At 37.2% G+C, this 19,957-nt stretch overlaps 1 long non-coding RNA gene across 2 annotated transcripts in view; it reads left to right on the top strand.

Moving 5' to 3' along the window:
• The window catches only part of LOC141787995 (uncharacterized), a 293,794-nt gene that overhangs the window by 257,813 nt on the left and 16,024 nt on the right, over nucleotides 1-19,957 (top strand). The window contains exon 3 of one of the 2 annotated variants that reach the window (XR_012598098.1): nucleotides 18,343-19,513. The exons of the other annotated variant lie outside the window; for it this stretch is intronic. This is a non-coding gene — a long non-coding RNA (uncharacterized LOC141787995). Of the gene's footprint in view, nucleotides 1-18,342; nucleotides 19,514-19,957 lie in introns of those variants that run through there. 2 annotated transcript variants of the gene reach the window in all.

Genomic DNA, 19,957 nt, shown 5'->3' with positions numbered 1-19,957 from the left:
CAACGCAGTAATAACTCCTTCTACTCAAGACGTGATAAATTATCACAGTCTAGACTTTGCTTGCTTGATCCAAGATTGTAAATTACCGTCTACTGACCTATTTTCAATCAGTAAATGAGACAATGACACGCTTACTTCTAGGCCTTTTGCATTCATAAAACACAATCAATCAAATATTTTCAATTAAATTAGTTTTATTTGTTTTATGAAAATGTTTAATATGCTGTTACAAAAAGCTACAACCTGTTCATTCACACCTTTGATCATAAATACCTATCTTATGAATGTCTCAATTAGTTGTATTGCTGATGCTGGTGTTGTGATTTTAGTACAGTTTTAGTTTAACTCTGAAATACGATGTTGCTCAAGAATGACTTGTGAGGGACCTCGGCTAGAGGTGAAAATATGTTACATAGACACAATATCCAATTTATCACAGTTGCACAAGTGGTCAACAAAAAAAGTATGTACCAATTTTGAGTTTGTTTTGTTTATGGCCAATATTCTGTGACAGTATTTGTCGCTGTTTGTTTTTTTGAGTGCGCAACCACAAAACAGTGCATGCGTGTCATTTCAAAAGCCATTTCCTTTTCATCTGGGGTTAGAGCTTTCTTATTTTCCTCATTACTTCCCAAGCAAATGTGGGGGAAAATTTGCATACTGGTGAAATTGAAAACAACATTGAGGAACCAATATGCCAGCTCACTCAGAGAGAGAGGCTTTGATCGTTCTCTAAATGAGGGTGGGATTGTCGGGCCCTTCATTGTGAGTGATTGTGTTCTGAGCGAAAAAGGTGTGATCTGTTCTTTGTTTTACTTTATAATGAAACCTAAACTGTTGCAGTTAGCACTATTCTCTCTTTGTGTTCCTTTTCAGCTCTCTATCTGTATCTTGTTATGTATCCTTTATCTGTCTCCATAGAGAGCCCTGCATCTGACTACAGTTGTTATGTGTATTATTCTAGGCAGAGTAATGATGAATAACTCGCACAGTCCCCACTGAAGTAGCTTTGAGTCACATCTCATACTTCTCCTGCATGAACACGCTTTTTGTTCAGCGTGATGGCTCTCTGTGTTGTATTCACAGGAGCCAAACAAAGCAAATACAACCTTGTTTGATAAAGACTGAACTTTGGGGTATGGGATCTCTATATCAGAGTTTGTTTCATGTTTGAGTGTTTGTGTCAGCTGCTGTGTTGGAAGGTTTCTTCAAAGCTTTTGCTTTGTTAAGGGTAGGTTTGCTGCTGTGTAAAACACAAGATTGCAAGCCAAAGTTCTCCAATTAAAACTTTTTTTTCGCAATAAAAGTTCAATCATGACCAAAGTGCATCAAAATGTAATTGCTTTCCTGTGATGTAGAATGGTACAATAGTTACCTTCACCAAGGAGGTTATGTTTTTGGGAGTTTGTTTGTCTGTGTACAACAAACGGATCTTCATAAAATTTTCAGGAAATGTTTAAAATGGAATAAGGGGGAAGTAATTAGATTTTAGAGGTGATCCTGATCACCACCTGGAGGTTTTTTAAAGGATTCTCTATCATTAGATAAGACCGATAAGGAGACAAGGCCGCATAACTCCATGATAAATGGTCGGATTGCTTTGCAAAGCAATACAAGACAGGTCACGATAATTTCAGACAGATGTAAAAGTATGATACAGATCCCAGCACTATTCTGGATACTAAGATCTGTAATAAACATGTACTGGGTCTTTATAATTTTCAACACTGTCAGGTAATAAATTATCATACAAACCTTCAGCTAACACCAAACTGCAGCAAACAGTCTGCTGAAAGGGAGTATAACATTGTTACAACCCGATTCGTGAGGGGAAAGGGAAGCAACATAAAACCCCGATTCTGGTGTAAAATAAAGTTAATTTTATTTGCTTCAACGGAATAAACTGTGCTGTTAATCAGAGGGGAGGTGTACAAACGAATGGGGAGGGGGTGGCTACTTAAAAGGCACAAATTTACAACTTAAATCAACTCTAACCTAGAGCGAGGTAAACCATAAATTAACCAATGCAAGCAAACTCTGTTTCAGCTCCCCCAGCCCCGTACAAGTTACACACAGCTTTAACCAGTTTTCCTCCCCTCCTCACACATGACAAACATCATAACACAAAAGCCTAACAAAGTGTCTGCCCCCGTGCGCCCGCATCTGCAGCCTCTTGAGCCCACTGCTCCACGTCGATTGGTCCTGCCAAACTTCTCATCCGCCAATCACAGCATACCTGTAGGCAGCACCCTCTCACGCAAGCACACTCAGAGAGACACGCACGCACAAACACGCACACATACACACACACACACACACACACACACACACACACAAAGCACTATCTCTCAGACATGGCAACCCCGCATACCCGCTCATAATGCGGCGGCGGCCGTAACAACATTAAAGGACTAAAGTTTTGCGTGACAATCACAATATGCTTGGTGGAGGCCTGCACTCTCTGTGTGCATTTCTAGTTGGCTTTAGTATACTGATGTTTCACCATAAAACAGCTATACATTCATTTTACAATAAAGTTTGAGATTAATTTAACTCATTTAATCATTACCAAGGCTGAATCTGTTGGAATATTTCATTATGAAGTGCAATGAAAGAAGGGTTTATTGTAAAATGTCTCATGTAGGCTTTTGTTTGCTGGAAATGATGGAAATGAAACTCATAGGAAAGATAGCGCCACTTTTTGCATAGCTAGCATACCAACTTACAACTACAGCACAAGGGTGATGAAGGACAGAGAGACACAGTAACTGTCCAGTACAAAGGATCTACAAAACAGGCCGCATTAGCTATTAACCAAGGTAAAGTTTTGACACCTGTTTTAAAGCTACTTTGAGGATTTTCATTTCTGTTTCCACAGTGATGTTCATCTGATGTTGCCCTGTGAATCTTGCAAAAATATATCCTGCCTTCTTTAAACAGTCAAACTTTTCCTTGTCAGTGCTGTGATTTAGCCTGTCAGACATCTAACCCCTCACAGGGGCTTTTTTGGGTAACAATGCAGCACCAGTATCAATTTGAGACAAATTAAAAACAAACAAACAAACAAAAAAAAAACAGTTCAGATCTCTAATCTGGGGATTTAGGATGATGCTTTTCCTCGCAAAAGAAATATACAACAACTTTTAAACCAAAAAATATGGCATCATGAAGTGAAATGTCCTAAGATGAATGAATGAAAACCATCAAGAAAGTCTTCTCGAAGGAGCTGCCTCCAAAAGAGTGATGGGTGTGTGAATATTTCAAAGGAAAAAAAAAATATATATATATATATATATATATATATATATATATATATATATATATATATATATATATATATATATATATATATATATATATATATATAACATTTTTGATGTAGTTAAAACACAACACAATCTAATCTACTTTCAGAAATATACTTTCAAAATAAACTTATAAAAACAAAGAGTGGGAAGGGTTGCCTGATATTAGGACCAAAGCATCCAGATCCACTTTAGAACTTACACCAATCATTTATTTTGTAGTTCAAAATGTGCTGAATAATGACAACAAAAGTAAAAGTCCAGTAATGTCTCACTGAATTTTACAGTGACTAATAATTCTCATCATCCTCCCTCATACCTGTTTGCATTCATTTCTCTGGAGCATTTGTATCTTATCTAAATCTTGCTGATCAAGTGAAAAAGCAACAGAGCTGCCTTTAGGCTACCACCCTACCCACGGTGTGTCAGTGTGATTTATTGTTCAGGCTTTGATTCAGAGTGTGTCACCCACCCAAAACCTCTGCTTCTGTTAAACACGCTGAAATTATTCATTCTTATTCGTCATAATAACTATTCTCAGGTTAATCTAATTTATAAGGTTACACAGTACAACTGAGGAACACTGTGCAATTTTATTCTGACACCATTTGAATATTCCCCAAACAGAGGCTGAAATAAAACCTCTGCTTCCAGAAGGAATCATTTCTGCATGCTCTGCCGCTCTACCTTCCAGAGATTGAATCTGGCTCTTTCTGTCTTCATCTGCCCTGCCGAACTAATTCTGGATTCTTAAGAAATAGAAAAACCTAGAGTCCTTGGAAAAACGCCTTTTGTCTCATGTTCAAATATGAATGCTTAAACAAAGAGCAGGGCTGGCAAGATATTAGACCCTTGTAATTGTATATCTTTTGAACAGCCTTAAGAACATTTGGCACAAGCTTCATAACCACAATTAAAAGTACTGAAAGTGGAATTCACAGTTGAAAGACTGTCAAAAAAAGGGGGGAAACATAGTTTTGTCTGTAATAAGACCCGGAAATGACATATTTCTCTATCATTGTGACTGACTGCTTCTTTCGATTTTTAAGCCATTAAGAATCAAGTAAGACATTAGTAAAAATCGTGACAGCCTGAGCATTCCACTGACATTTTGAGACACCAAAAAATCTCTTTGATTCTGCCTTCAGAGAAATTAAGAGCTTTCTGGATGTAAAGACATAAAAGAATTCAAGGTGACTGTGGCAAGTCTGTCAGTAGTGGATATTGATGAGCCAGTGTTACTAGTGAGGCGCGATCGCTCAGAGGGATCTATAGCCATTCTGTCTTATAACAATACAACCTCAGTTATTTGAATACCTCTATTACCAAATCTTTTCCTCCCTATTTCATCCCCAATATTAATCGCCATTCTTTTTCTTCCTTTTCTTCATTTGTAAAACCCACATGCTTTAGAGTTAAATGTTCCTTGACAAAAACAGAACTACATGAAACATATTACAACCAGCAGGCATCTGTACAACTGCAAATTATTTACTCAAGGAAGAATGTTCAAGGCTAGAATTTGATCCTGCAGGGGTGTACAGTTCTTCAGAAATGTCAAATGTAAAAATTCATTTTTTAGAAGTAATTGGTCAGGAGGGAATTCCACAGCCGAGAGGTGAAGTGGATTTTTTTTTTCTTAAAGATGGCTCAGATGCATGGCTTTACAACACTGCAGCCAGGGAAGTATAGCAGGTCAAGCTTTATCATCACAGCAAATGTAGCTTACATCATCAAAGCTAAGCTTTTTTACTGAACAACTTTAAGCCAAAGATAGGAAACTTATCTCTTTTATGTCAAATGTGTCCAGTCAGTTCCAGAAAGCTATGTATACATTTAAAATCAGCTAATCTTTGCCTACAGATAATCCACTTCACCACAATGTTGTTTTGAAAGTTAGCTTTCATGTCTAAAATACTGTGGCCATGAAGTGGAAACCACAATAGCAAATGGCTAAATACAACAGCAAATTAAAAAAACACAACCCCAAATCCAAAAACACAACCCCAAAAAGCTAAACACAACTGCAAATTAAACACAACAGCTTTAAGTTTCTGGAAGAGGAAGGTGCTTGTATAGGCAACATGCGACATCGCTGATTGGATGAGAGGGAGGATGAGCAGGAGGACTTGATTGGACTAGAGGGAGGACTTGAATGAGAAGGAATACTTGATCGGACCAAGGCACTTTTCATCATTTGAACTAGAAGTTATTCTGCTTTTAACGTGATTTTTAAACATGAGGGTTACTGGTGACACAAACATAACTGCTGCTACCAAAGAATAATTCAATTGAAGAATAGTTACACAGTCTGTAAAGCCCAGCTTTAAAGCATTTAAAGGGCATATTGCAGGTTTTTTTTTTTTTTTTTTTTTTTTTTTTGTAAATTAAAACTTAATTGTTAATTGTCTGATAATGGCTGAAGAATAAGTCAATGTTTTCAGTATAGCTGTTTAATTTTTATTTATTTTTTTTTTGCATTGTATCATATGATGTAGCAATGGAGACTTGCATCCCCTAACTCTGCTTTGAGCCAATGTAAATGATAGTAGTCATGACTGAGATATGTCATTTTGGGTTGTATTTATTGTGCTTCTTTAAAAGTATTATTCAATTTGACCATTCAATAAGATGTGTTTGGATGGATGGATGCAGAAAAACAATCTTAACAGGACATGGAGTCACTTTTTTGGACCCAATGGAGTTAGCTTTGGTGCTCGGATTTGTTTTGTGCAGGAGACAAGACAAGACTTTATTTCTGCATCAGTCGCAAAAGACGTAGTCGGCCACTGTGCTCACTTTTTGACAGAAATATGAATATGATGGGGTCTTTTTCATACAGTCTATAGATGGAGTTCAGAATGGGATACAGGAGCTGTGTCCAGGTGAGACTGATGCATCTGCTGTCCCGTCAGCTTCACCAGCAGCAGCAGCTCCACGCCCAGCTGGCAGATGGAAACACAGATTGTCAGAGATTCAACCTGAGAATCAACCCGACTGAAACTTGAGCTGAGCACCGTAGCTAAGACTTGGTTTCTGACTCTAGATAAGTGGATAAACCTCTGATATACCGCTTTGTCTTTCCCTCTATAGGCTTTGACATGATGGCTCAAAGCATGTTGCTTTATAATCAGCACTTACATGTTCTACCTACTTTTTAAATCAGTGTATCTTCTTACAAATTTTACATGCTCTGACGTGAACACAGCATTAGGCTACATATCAGTAGCTAACAGCACTCACTTACCAGGACACCTGCTCCATTCTCCTCTGGTTCTCCTCACTCCACATCTCTTCTACATCCATTATTCCTCCTAATCCTGCCCAGTTCACGGTCTCCATTTTCCCAACAGCCTCATAATTATAACCCTGAGAACCAACATACGTATAGGAATACAGATTTTCTTCCTCTTCATTGACAGAAGAGATAGTTGGATCCATGTATATAAATGTTAAATAGAGGCAGAAGCAGCAAGACTCCCAAAGCACAACTGAAATTAACTAAACGCAACCACAAATGACTAAACACAACTGCAAATGACTAAACACAAACAGAAATAAAAAAGAAAATACAACCGCAAGAAGCTTTACAATACTGAAAATTAAAAAAAACACAAACACGTAAAATTAACTAAACACAACCACAAATGACTAAACACAACCGCAACTGACTAAACACCAACAGAAAAAAAAATACAACCGCAAAAAGCTATACACAACTGCAAATAAAAAAAAAACACACACACACACAAAAACGCAAATTAACTAAACACAACAGTAAATTAAAAAACACAACAACATTAAGCTACCGGAGGAGGCAGGTGCTCGTGGGCGACATGAATCATCGCTGATTGGATGAGAGAGAGAATGAACGGGAGGATTTGATTGTACAAAGCCACTGTTCATCATTTAAACAGGAAGTTATTCTGTTTTTAGTGTTATTTTTAAACATGAGCACTACCGGTGACACAAACGTAGCATCTGTTTTCAAAGAATATTTTGATTGAAGAGTAGTTACACACTCTGTGAAGCCCAGCCATCTTAAACTCCTTTAATATCCTCTTTTCATAAAACTCAAGCACTGCGATCTTACTTTCATTCTAAAGTTTTCAAAAACAAACATAAGTCTAGTATAATTTGCTAATTACATTCCCATAATGTGTGCATTCTAATAGCTCAACAAAGTCCATGAACTTATTCTTGCACATTGCACATGAGCTCTGACTCGCCATACATATCTAATAATCTACATTTTGGAGCAATAAAATGCAAACCAAACCACGCTTTTTCCCTAACAGTTTAAATTAAATTTTATGATGAGGCACTCTGAGTGTGCTCGTTCTGACATGCTGCGTGGAAAGAAACTCTGAATCATACTTATGTTCGGTGTTTTTAGACCTCTTGGGTTATAAAGCTGCTATATGATAAAAACAAATAAATCACACCAAAGCCAGATATTTAGACAGCTAAAGAGTAAGCATCTCTTTTATGCTCAACCTCAGCTGTCAACATCCCCTACAAACTCTACGCCTTTATCATAATGTTCCAACATGTAAATAGAAAGACATCATAAACAAGCTATGTTCCTGTAGCATCTCTTGGCCTACCCACATTGTTCACCACAATGTCTCAGTGTTTTTCATATAAAAATAGACATTTAACACACCTGTGTTAGAGGAAGAGGCCACATTCAAGAGTTGTTTTCTTTACCGAAAGCCAGTTGGTCTGTGATTGTTCACAGCCCAACAGCCTGACAAATGAAATGCTTTACGCAAGTGTAATAAAGACAACTCTGTTAAAAATGAAGTAACATACTGCTTGTTTGGTGAGTTGAATTTTACATCCGTACTTGAGTGATATTTTTATAGGTAAAAAAACACACCTTGCACATTGAGGGTGCTAAAAGAAGTGAATACATCACACAATTCAAAAAATACTGTTGTTGCATTGAGTGTCTGCAAAATGTAGCCAAATAGAAGTACTTGACACTCAGTTCAGGGGATTAAACTCGAGAGATAACAGTGTTTGTGTTTTTACTGGCTGTGACCCTCACAGGTGTAAATGTGTACTACAACAGACACACTTGTCCACACATTGCCCCCATCCCTTCCACTTACATTATTTTGCCTTTTACAGATTTGGACTCAGGGGAGCAGACAGTTACTTTGGGTTTCATCACTTTTTATTCATAATGCATGAGTTTCACAGCGAAGAAAATAACCACATCAGCATTCAAGCATTTTTCAGTGATTTCAAGTACGCAGACAAACATTACTTTGTGCTTTGTCAAGCGTTTGGAGATTTCTACAAAAAATAGGATGGGAGATTTCAGAGAATAAATTGATAAAGCTCTCACCAGCTCTCATATTACAATCGTAGGGTCATTTGTCTTTCAGGATGTTCTGTGTCTCCAATTCTCTCTTTTTTGTCACTTATTGCAGATTTTTTTCTGTGTATAGTTTCATTTTATATGAACTCATTTAATTTTTTCCCCCAGATATGTGTATATATATATATATATATATATATATATATATATATATATATATATATATATATATATATATATATATATTTGTTTAATCATTTCAGTGTTAGCAGGTAATTCGTAAGGAGAATATATTCTTTAAGGGGACCCTTTATGAGCTGGATTAAAACAGAAACTGATTTAAAAAGAGCATTGCTAAAAGACAACACAGAAAAGTATTGCAAAAAAGGACTGCATGTAATATTCATGATGTATTCTGAAGTTGCTTTGGTTTAAAAATGGCCTGCTTTGCCTGTATTCTTTTAATCTTGTGAGCAATGACTCTTTTCGAAGCAGTTAATTTGAAATCCAAAACAAACTTTAAATAATGGATTACTGGTACTTCCTCCTTCTTAACCCACATGGTGTAATAACCTGTCAAGATTTCCCCCAATTTATTTATTTACCCTCTTAGTGACACACTCTCTTGGAGCATTCCAGCATTTGTTTGGGTCTCAAAGCGAGTGCAAATAATCCCTCAGAAGAAAATTAAGCAGACAACAACCAGCGTTGCTTCTGTGCCGAGGGCCAAGCATGTGGGCATATGCCGGCTCTGACTAATACTTGTATTGCATCGCTTAGACAGCCTCTTTCTTTGCTTATTTGTAGATATCAGCACACAAAGGCTTTGAAATATCCGTCTCCTTCTAATCTCCTCTAGGTCGAAATTGGCTATTATAATAACACACTTTAAGTAAATAGCCGATCTTCTTTGGTGGTGGCAATATTTTTAATCTTTTGGGTTCATTTGTCGATTATGATACAATTTAAAGAAGGGAGCTCTCACTGTGTGCACTATGTTATTGAAAACCAGGAGAACACAGTGAAATAGGTTACATTGTTGTAGATGAGTCACACAGTCAACAAGATGTTTTTGCTTGGACACAGTATTGATGCTTTAATGAAAGGCTGTATAAATCAATTAGAAACAGCAGAATTGAATCGAGAGAGGAAAACTGTGTGCTCTTAACAAGGTCAGCAAATGACAAACAGGACTTCCAGAGATTGTTCCTCATCCTACAAAGGTCATGAAGGTATGCATGTGTTTCTTTCTAATGCTAATGTGAAATTGTTTCTCTGAATTTGCTAAATAGAATCTAATGTTGGGAATGGCAATTCTGTGAAAGGAAGTCACAGGGAATTCATAGAACATGTCTTTGCAACTGGTCCATAGAAAAATTCAGAAAAACATATGTGCTGAGTGTATTGATAAATAATGATGATGAATTAATAATTCCGACATGAACTTTGGCCTTTTTATCACTAAAACTCACAAAAGTGGCTCAAAATAGAATTTTGGTCTTACATCCCTACAAGAGGGCTTATCACAGAAATTACCTGCTAGAGTTAACTCATCAAAATGAACACATCTCGCAAAAAATAGCTGTCACCAAACATAAGATTTTATTACTATAAGAAGCATATTGGAATAGAGGCATGATGCACACACTGAGGAAAAGTCAATACCGGGTAGGTAGGTAACTTAAATAAATCCCTTTCTCACAGACTACCATCCAGCTTAAACGCGAATGTGAAAGTATTGATTCTTCACACACTTATTAAGATGCAGGAGACAAGAAACACAGTTAACAGAGCAGCATAGTGTTAACATGTATATATCTAAGCCAGTTAATGTGTGAAACGGAACGGTGGCTGCACACTTTGCAGCTACAGGTGCTCCTTCAGCAGTGAGCAGGGTCTCTTTTAAGCTTACAACTTTCTGTATTTGCAAAACCTTGGTTTAACTTCCTTATAACATTACACCAACCATAGGGGCCGATTCAGTGGGTGCTTCTAGGCCCGAACACCCACAGAGAATCTTGGACAGTGCCGACTTATGATCATTACTTTTCTAGCGTGTGTCACTGTGAACTTTGTTTTGTAATCATATCTGTCTCCTTACAGTTCCACAATGAGCAGTAAGAGCCGAACTGATTGATGAGAATTTATGAAAACTGTTGCACATTGAACTGATTGATGTTTTTTCTTAAGATTGTCATATAAGTTGACCCTATTTAGGAATAACCTACTGTTTGCTTGAAACCAAGAACACGTGCTGCTGTGTATATACTCAGGAAAGAAAAGAGGAAAGTGTTTTAGTTTGTTGTTTACAATCTACAGTACATGAAACTAATTTAAACAGTTGACTCAGGTAAAAACAATAACAGTGAACTGACAGTAAGCCTTTTGATACAGTTTCATAAAGTCAATAAACAACACCATAAAAAAATGTTCTCTCTAAATGTTGCAATAAAAGCAACAAACTAAAAGCTTCACACAACAAAGAAGCAGAAAAAACACAATCCTGTCTGAGCTCTCTCTCTCTAAGTCACAAAGGAACAGCTCCGGGGGCCCATTTTGATCTATATTTTTTCCAGGGTCTCTGATGCAATAAGAGTTAGGTGCTTCCTCAGCAAATCCTCCATGTTTGGTTTTCCTTCACTTTGAAGAATGTGCGTATCTATGCTCACTGTTCATTTGTTGCTGTGTGTGTTTGCTGTTTGGACATCTACATCAAACACAGAGTGGTAAACTGTAATTTGTAAAGGCTCCCGCTGCATTGTGAGCTTGAGTTGACAAAATGATCCTGATAAAAGATGCAGGAGTTAAAAGGAGGAAACAATGAATTTGCTATTCAGTTGTTAAATTTCGAAGCAGCACTGTGGAGAAGCCTCCAGTGCACACTAAGCAGTCAATGAAATGAATATGTAAGTGCAAATGAAGCCTCCTCTTATGCCTTTGCTAGTGCTCATCTTGAGCATAAAATAGTTAATAGTCTAATGTTTTACAAATAAAATAAAATACAAATTAAAAAACAATACCAGCAACAGAAGTGCTTAATAGCATCCTATTACATTCATCTCTTCGGCATGGTTTTGAATTCAGGGTCAGGTGGTCAAGAGCCTTTGTCAGCATTAAAAGAGCAAATTCATTATGGATCCTGCAAAGCTGAATTACAGGGATGTAAAATGTACAAAGCCCTCCAAAATAATGTATCTAGCATGGATCAAGGTTAAAAGGGCAGACTTTGGAATATCTAGGGCTGGAGGTGTGACCTCACACCCCTAACTCTACCGAAACAGGACAAATTCAAGTTCATCCAGTTTATTAAAAAAGAAAAAAAAAGAAAAAAAAAAGGTTTAGTCATAACAACTGTAAAAGTAGTTGTACAGTTAGTAAAATGTGGAAAACAATTTTGGACAGTTGATCTATCACCGGCGGGAACGTCATTTGTTTATAGCACATCTGTGATTTCATTATTTGAGGCATTTGGTCCCCTTTTGTTTGCTCTGTTAGGCACTGTTAGTGTATTGTTGCGAGGTTTTAGTCAATTTGGGCTCACTTGTCTAATCACTTGTTCCTTGCATTTGGATGAGGCTACTGAGTCGATAGGAACACTGCCCAGAAGTGTTGTTTTGTATTTGCTTTGGCTTTGCCAAGATGAGCTTGGCTGCAACCAAACTGTGAATGCTTCTGTGTGTGTCTCTTGAATATAGGACACTTCTTTCTTTTTTAATTTCCCAAATTCAACAAAACATAATCAAATCAACAACAGGCTTTGTCCTCAACACAGAGGGAAAACTGCACATTTCCAATTGTGCTTTTTGCATGCAAATGTCCGGATAGGTTTGTATTATATTTCAATCATCCTTCACCAATTGTTGTTTATTGTCAAATCAAACGGATGGAGTTCTGCACTGTATTAAAATGCAAATAGACAATACAATGATATAGACTGAAATCTTATGCATTACATACACATGGATTCACTCGATAAATATGAAAAACAAGTTGTGTCATTTAATTTGATTTTATAAATATTTTTTTTTAATAAAGATTGTAAGTAAAGTAATGATGCTGTGTGCTGAACCTTCAAAAGCTGCCTCTAAAATGTGCTGTTCAGAACATTTGTCTGTGCCTCATTGCAGAACCACAAATTAAAAAAAGTTAACAGCCCATTGGCCTTTTTAAAAATGAACAAGTACGTGCAGAGCAGAGTAGCTAACTAATGGAGCTCAAACTTGCTGTTAACACTTTTGAGTTGTTCTGATTATCATCCTCTCCTTCTGCTCAGTGGGCAGGGAGTTTAAAAAGCCTAAACATCTTTGAGTAGAATAATACAAAATTGAAATGTACAGCAAGAACTTGTCATGTCAAACATTTTTCTGTCTTATTAAATTTGGTCCAGCTCTTGCACTCTATAATGAGCTTACTCTCTAACTGTACTATAGCACATAATACCTGAAAAGCTATAATCCTTATCTATATGTATAATGTCATATCTATTTTTGCAACCTGCTTTGATTTGTGCTTTTCAAACCCGTTTATTCAGAAATTAAGACTTTTCTGAGTAGCTCTAAAATATCAGTAATTGGCCTTTTGATATGAACAAATAAAAACATTTTTTCCCCAGCATGATAAAACACTTTAAATGAGTAGATGATACAACATTTTTTGGTTATGCCATGTGAACATGTTCGTAATCCCAAAAAAAGACACTGAATCATATTTGCGTTATTAGAAAAGGAGAGTAAAAACTTCTGATTGTGCACGAGAGTAACCTTACATAGCACAATCAGTCATTATCATATGAACATCTTTTAAATGTTAAGTAAGCACCCCTCTCCTCAGGTGAGGGTCAAATCAGCCTCTGTGTTCAGTGATACCTGGTAGTCTGAACAGCAGATCCTGTAACTCCTGTAACTTTTAAGGTGGGGTCTGCATGAATCAGACTATCCTACATTGTATATCTACACCCAACCCGTTCTTCTCCTGCAGAAACACTCCCTCATAACCTCCAGACTGGACTACTACAACAGCATTCTCTAAGGCCTCCCCTCCACTGACCTCCAAAAACTGCACCAGGTTCAGAGCTCAGCTGCTCACATTCCCACTCCAGAGACCCCATCACACCCATCCTTCAACACCTTCACTGGCTCCAAGAACAACACCACATACACTTAAAGATTCTGTTCATCACCTCTAAAGCCCCCAACAAGCTTGCTCCCTCATCCTCCAGCGTCACTCCCCAAGTGACACCTCAGAGCCTTAGATGCCAACCTTCTGACCCCTATCTTGAGGACCAAGCACTACACCTTGGGGGTCAGAGCCTTTGCTTTAGCTGCAGCAACCCTGCAGGACTCTTCCCCCTTCAACCATCTGCAAATTAGACTCACTCCACTCATTTAAATCTCAGCTGAAAACCCTCACAATTTAAAAGTTCCTGTAAGCTGTTAGTATTTTATTGAGAGTAAGGTAATTTACTGTAAAAGTATTTACAGCATCATCACTTTAAGTCCCACAATCTTTTGTTGTTTATAGTAATATACAGAAGGGACCTAAATAAGTTACTGCAGGTATTGCATTAAAATACTGTTAAGCTGGTTAAAAATCAGTCATTAGCTCAAATGCCATTTTAAAGATACCTAATTAATGTTATACTCTACCAGTAACGAGTAGTTTTAATGATAGGTGTGAACTCTCCACTTTACTCTGAATTAAAGCATAACAAGTAGATCATTCTGGAAAATGTCAGCACCTGTATCCATTGAGGTACTTCCCCAACTTTGGAGCATTTAAACTTTCTCACTTCTTCTAATCAGCTGTCAAACTGAAAGGAGAGGAATCAATAAAGGCTGGGTGTAATATTGTCTTTTGAAAGGAACTCGAGAGTAAAGCTCAATCTCCAAATAGCAACAGGGATTTTTGATTGACCAAAAAAGCTCCCAAGTCTCTGATTGCTCTTGATAAAGTGCACTGTCGGCAGTAGAAATTCCCTAATCATGGTGTTTCCCTTTGAAAAAAGAAAAAGGCTCTTACTTTAGTATGTAGACTTATTTCCAAGCATATTCCCCTTTGGGTGATTTTACTTCCATGCAGAGTTTTCATCCATAGTGAGTTGGAAAGTTTACTTCACCAATATAAATGATAAGCCTGAGCCTGAATACATTTGTCCCTATTCATTTTACAGTTATATTTTTCCCATGTTGTTGATGGGAGATCTGACATGGATGTTTCCCTGTAGTTCATCCAATTTTTGCTACTCTTGAGTTGGACCAAAGAGACTCTTCTGAGGACAGGAGGTAGTCGGAAATAATGAATAAAATGATGGAAATGGAGAGATATTGTAGCACATGTCATGGCTCCTCACTGGCTCTGCAATGATGAAATGTATCTCTGATTGAAGTCAAGAAGGCAGAGTCCCTCTCCATCACCTGCCGCATGCTGGAAAATCCACCAATTCAATCTTCAGGGAGGACATTGCACACATGCACTCAGTATAAACCACAACTGTCAAACATTTTTATTTATTTTTTGTCTGGAATTAATTTCAATAGAGAGTGCAGTTCTATCCCTGTTTTATTTTCTTGGTTATAATTCAGTTATTTTGCATTTCATAACAGTTTCAGGTCCATATTAAACAATATAATGCATGTCTCACCAGTGTGTTGATTTGGGGATAAAACAATATACAGTATGATCACAACATGGCAGTTTTTGTAATGCTGTGTCCTGCTTACATCAGTCCTACTAGCTGCACCTGTATGCTTAGCTTGTAGATGCTAGCTCAAACTCAATGTCTTTGATGATGTGTTATACCACTCAGCATAATGAGCACACAGCCTCGGCAGCTTGACTATGGTGTGCTGAAGGGGACAAAAACATGCAATCAAAAAGGAATAACACATTAATATTGGATCTTAATCAAATCAAAATTAATATGTTCACACTAACTGTGTTAATACAAATCCAACTCTTTTGTATGCATCTTTCAGAGTGAGAGATCTGCTATTCTCTTTGTTTCTCTTTGGGTCTGAATAAGTGAACTTTAGCCTTTCCTAAGCCAATTAACCTGATTCACGGACAGGTGTGCCAACTGGCAATGTCAAAGAGAAAACCAATCCCTCCCTGCATCCAGCTGGTGCTCACAGCACATCTACCCATCTAAGGTATTGTGACTTGTGAACTACTCCCTGGAGGGTATTGCAATATGGTTTCCATCAACACACTGAGGTGCCCTTCAACAAGGAAGTGAACCCTAACTGCTCAACGTGTGCTGTACTGCTGATCCTGACCTTTGAAGGAAGACAATATATTGCTGCCTGATGTCTGATTTTTGTCATGGAGGGATGAAAATATTGGGATCTTTACAATAAGAGTGTACTTTTTCAGCACAACTGATACAACTGCCTGATAATAATAGCCACCTTACATACTTGCCATCTCATACAACATGATGTGTCATAACAGAGGAAGTGCAAACACCTTTTGACAAATGCTGAATAATTCAGATGCAATGTGAGCCAAGCTTTCACACGCATGGGTGTCCCATAATGAGTTAACTCATTTGTGGTGTAAAGGAAAATGAACAGTGCAACATTTAGCCTGCCATGAACACTGAAACACCTCTGCATTTTTTATGAAATGGTATAAAAAGAAATCCTCCTGCAGTGTCAGCAGGAGCAAAAAAGGCTGTGTACTTTGTGAAGATGTGTTGGTTCCACATTTCATCACCTTTGATACATCACACTTGTCCTTAATTATGTATAAAAGAGAATCATTTAATGACAGTTTGCAATATTATTATTTTTATTTATCTTTTTTTTTTTTTAGAACAGCTTCTGCAAACATTTTAGCGCTAGCACACTGTATGTTTGTTTCTTCTGCATCAGCAAAAGCAGATGCTCTGTTAGCTTAAATAGACTTGCATTTGGTTCCAATTTGGAGGACATGAAAGCAATATACCTCGAATCTCAGTCTATAATATCATAAAGACCAGCTAAAATAAACTGGTGCACACTGCTTGCTTGGGTTGACAAATAGAAAACAACAGTATCTCCAAATTGAAGTGATATGGTTGTTATGGCTAGGTAGGACTGTTCACTGTAAAGGTGTAAACTGGGATGATTTTGTTTGTTGTAACGGCGTTTGATTTCTTTGGCCGAATATAATAGTATCACAGACTCAACTATTGGAACAGCTTTAGTTTTTTTAACCTCTGGACACTCCTTTAAATCAGTCAGCTTAGCAGGGATAGCTGACTTTGTATCGACATTGTTTATTGATGGGGAAGTGAGAAAAGTTTAGTGTCGAGCCACAGTGAGATTTCCCTGTGGCTGTATTGCAAATATTTTCATTCAGCATTTACTTCATGTACCTCCTTCAATTCTGTTGATATCTCTATCAAACTGTTTTTTGTTTTGTTACTTTTTTATTTATTTTTTTCTCTGGCTTTTTTTCCTCGCTACAAGCAGACTAATACTTGTTCACTTGAATAGTAAGTCCCGCAGAGTCTGAAATCAGAGCTGTCTAGTAGCAATGGTCTGCTCTTCATTTGCTAAAAATATCAGATTGCTGAAGTTGACCAGTAAGAATGAAATATTCAACACAACCATAAGAAGTATGAATAATGTTAAACATATGAACCACTTTCAGACTGAATCGTTTTTTTTCCTCTGCCAAAACTAAAGTGAAATCTATCTTATAGCTTATATGGGATGATGATAGTCTGATGTGCCTTTCATCTTTGTGAAACTAGGGACTGAATCTCGGATGTTGAAACAACGCTAATGGAGAATGCAAAAAATATTGCAATTCCTCCTGTGCTGTAGTTGTGGGTATTTCGGGCAGCACACAGTACCTCAGCACCATGGGTGTCTAGGCAGTTCAAAGTTTGGTCAAGCTAAAATTTCTGCTATGGGGCCCACCATTGTTGGGCTTCTTGCCTTTTCAGAAATCTATGAGACTGAGATCAGCTCTGGGATTCATACTGTCAGTGTGTTAAACATTTCACACTTCACCACAAACATTTAAATTCTAGATGATAAAAGAAAAAGAAAAACTCTACTAGGTCGTCTGGAATTCAGTATGACAGTTAAAAATATAAACTAACATTCATCTAAAAGCGGTAGGAAATTTAACAAAAAAGAAAAAAAAAACATCATCGAAAACCAGAGTTCAGAGTTTAAAGACACCAGAGAAGAGCTTTTTCCCTATAGTTTTACCTCCATATCATCGGACAGGATTGTGCCACAGTGTGTTTGCCTTCTGGTGTAAAAGCCTGAGATAGTATCCAATAAAAGTTAATTGCTGGGGGATGAAGTCTCCAAAGTCCAGATCATTTTAGGGCTGGACAAGGAGAAGAAGATTTCTTACTTTATAAAAAAAGTCACAGCAATGACTGTCCTCCATCCCATCCCTTTCTATAAAGCCTTGTTATGTGTGGCATTGTTATCGAGGATAATGTCAATAGCGCCAGGTGGATGCTTGCAGTGATGGATGAGTAAGAGTGGCATTTAAACCATGAATGCAAAGACCGACAAGACAATCTTTTACTGAAGGAAGAGCATGCAATTGCTCCAAATGGGATGTCCAAGAATAAATGTCCACGTTTCCTTTTCAATGTGTTAGCTGGCTTGATGGCTGAGATAGTAAATTTTGTTCTTCCTCGTCTGTCTTCTTTTTTTTTTTTTTTGACTCTGCAGAGTAATCCATTTCCCTCAATTTCAGGTCTACAGGCATGCCACTGAGGGCCACGGGATCAATATTTGCCAAGTTTAAACCACAGGATTATCCGTCTGTCAGGGCGCCCAACAGAAGCTCTCAACTGTGACATAAATCTTGGACTGTCCTCCACCATTTGAGAAGGTCACACCTCCAAACAGCCTTTGTTATATTGTACACCTAAAGGACGGATTATGTAGTCGATAATGTCACTCTTACTCACACACACTGTAGATAGGAATGCTACATCCAATAAGCTGTCAATGTATGGTTATACATTTAACATATGTGATTTCATCTCTTTACCACCACTGCTTTTTTGCTTTGTCAGGCTCTCTTACCACAGTCAAAACTACATGTTAGAGCAGTAGACTCTTGATTCAGCCTATTGTTTTTAATTACTTACAGCAGCTTTCTCAGTTTGACTACACAGAAGAGGAATGTACACTTATACCAATTAGCTTTGGATTTAGCCTGAACTGGGGTTCACAGAACTCTTGACAAATAGTTTTTTTGTGCAATTGTTCTCAAATGGGGTCAATTGTGAGGATGATGACTAAATTAGAATACTGATAAGGCTTGCACAAAAAGTGTTTAAAAAGATCAATATCAGGCGTAAAGTTACACAGAGACGAAAGGTCAAGGCCGGAATACAACATTAAGGAATACGCTTAATGATTTATATTCAAGTAATTATCATTAGAATCCACGAAAAGACAAAAAACAAACAATGTATCATTTATTCTTTCAGTGATTTCTTATGTTACCAGCACTGAGATCCATATTTTGGTCTTTAGCCTTAAATGCTGAATGAAAGCTGTCATTTAAAAAAAAGAAAAATCAGGGCATGCATGCATTCACTTGTTTCAAAGGTTAAACAATCTCTTGAAACAGCAGGGTACTGTATCATTTCAGCAAAACCGATCCACACAGAAGTGAATTATGCATTTGGAATATGATCAGCTGTGGATTTGGTTTGTGAGTGTTTACAGCAGCAGGGCAGCCTATGAGGAATTAAATAAAAACAAACTGTTCTGCCAATGTTCATGGAAAAAAGGAAGATATCAACCATTGCAGGCTGAAGCTTGATGATCTGGTTTTATTTTTTTTACTTTTTGGAAACAATAGAGCTTTACAACTCAGAGTAGTAAGTTGTTTCAGGCTTATGGTATAAGTTATCACTGGTTTTATGGAGTTTATTGTTTTGAGAATACAAAAAAAAAAAAATCAAACTTCTTCTTGCTTTTTTCTTAAACTTGGATACATTTCTGAGCCAAAAATCCACATGATTGACTATCAATACTTAGCTTCTTATTTGTAAAAGAAACAGTTGGCTATGTAAAAGTCTGGGAGGCTGTGGATTAATTTAAATCTACTTTGTCCTCCTGGAGTTCATTAGTCTTCAAACAAGTACACCTACATGTCTGTTTTGTTCTACTGAACCCCTACGCATGTCCTTTCATTACACATCCTTTCATGTAACTGCCTTCAGTGGAAATAAGGGACACATTTATTTAATTGTCTTTAAAATATTAAAAGATCACAGTCTCGTTCTGCACTTTGACTCAATAATAATGCCTTTGCTTGTCAGTATACGGAATATATAAGTACATATGAGCAA

The sequence above is a fragment of the Halichoeres trimaculatus genome, unplaced genomic scaffold, assembly GCF_033239565.1.
Source record: "Halichoeres trimaculatus isolate MK-OKI-2021-1 unplaced genomic scaffold, fHalTri1.1 fHalTri1_scaffold_3, whole genome shotgun sequence".
NCBI lineage: Eukaryota > Metazoa > Chordata > Actinopteri > Labriformes > Labridae > Halichoeres > Halichoeres trimaculatus.
Note: the sequence above shows the minus strand (reverse complement) of the source record. Positions and strands in the feature narration are given on the sequence as shown.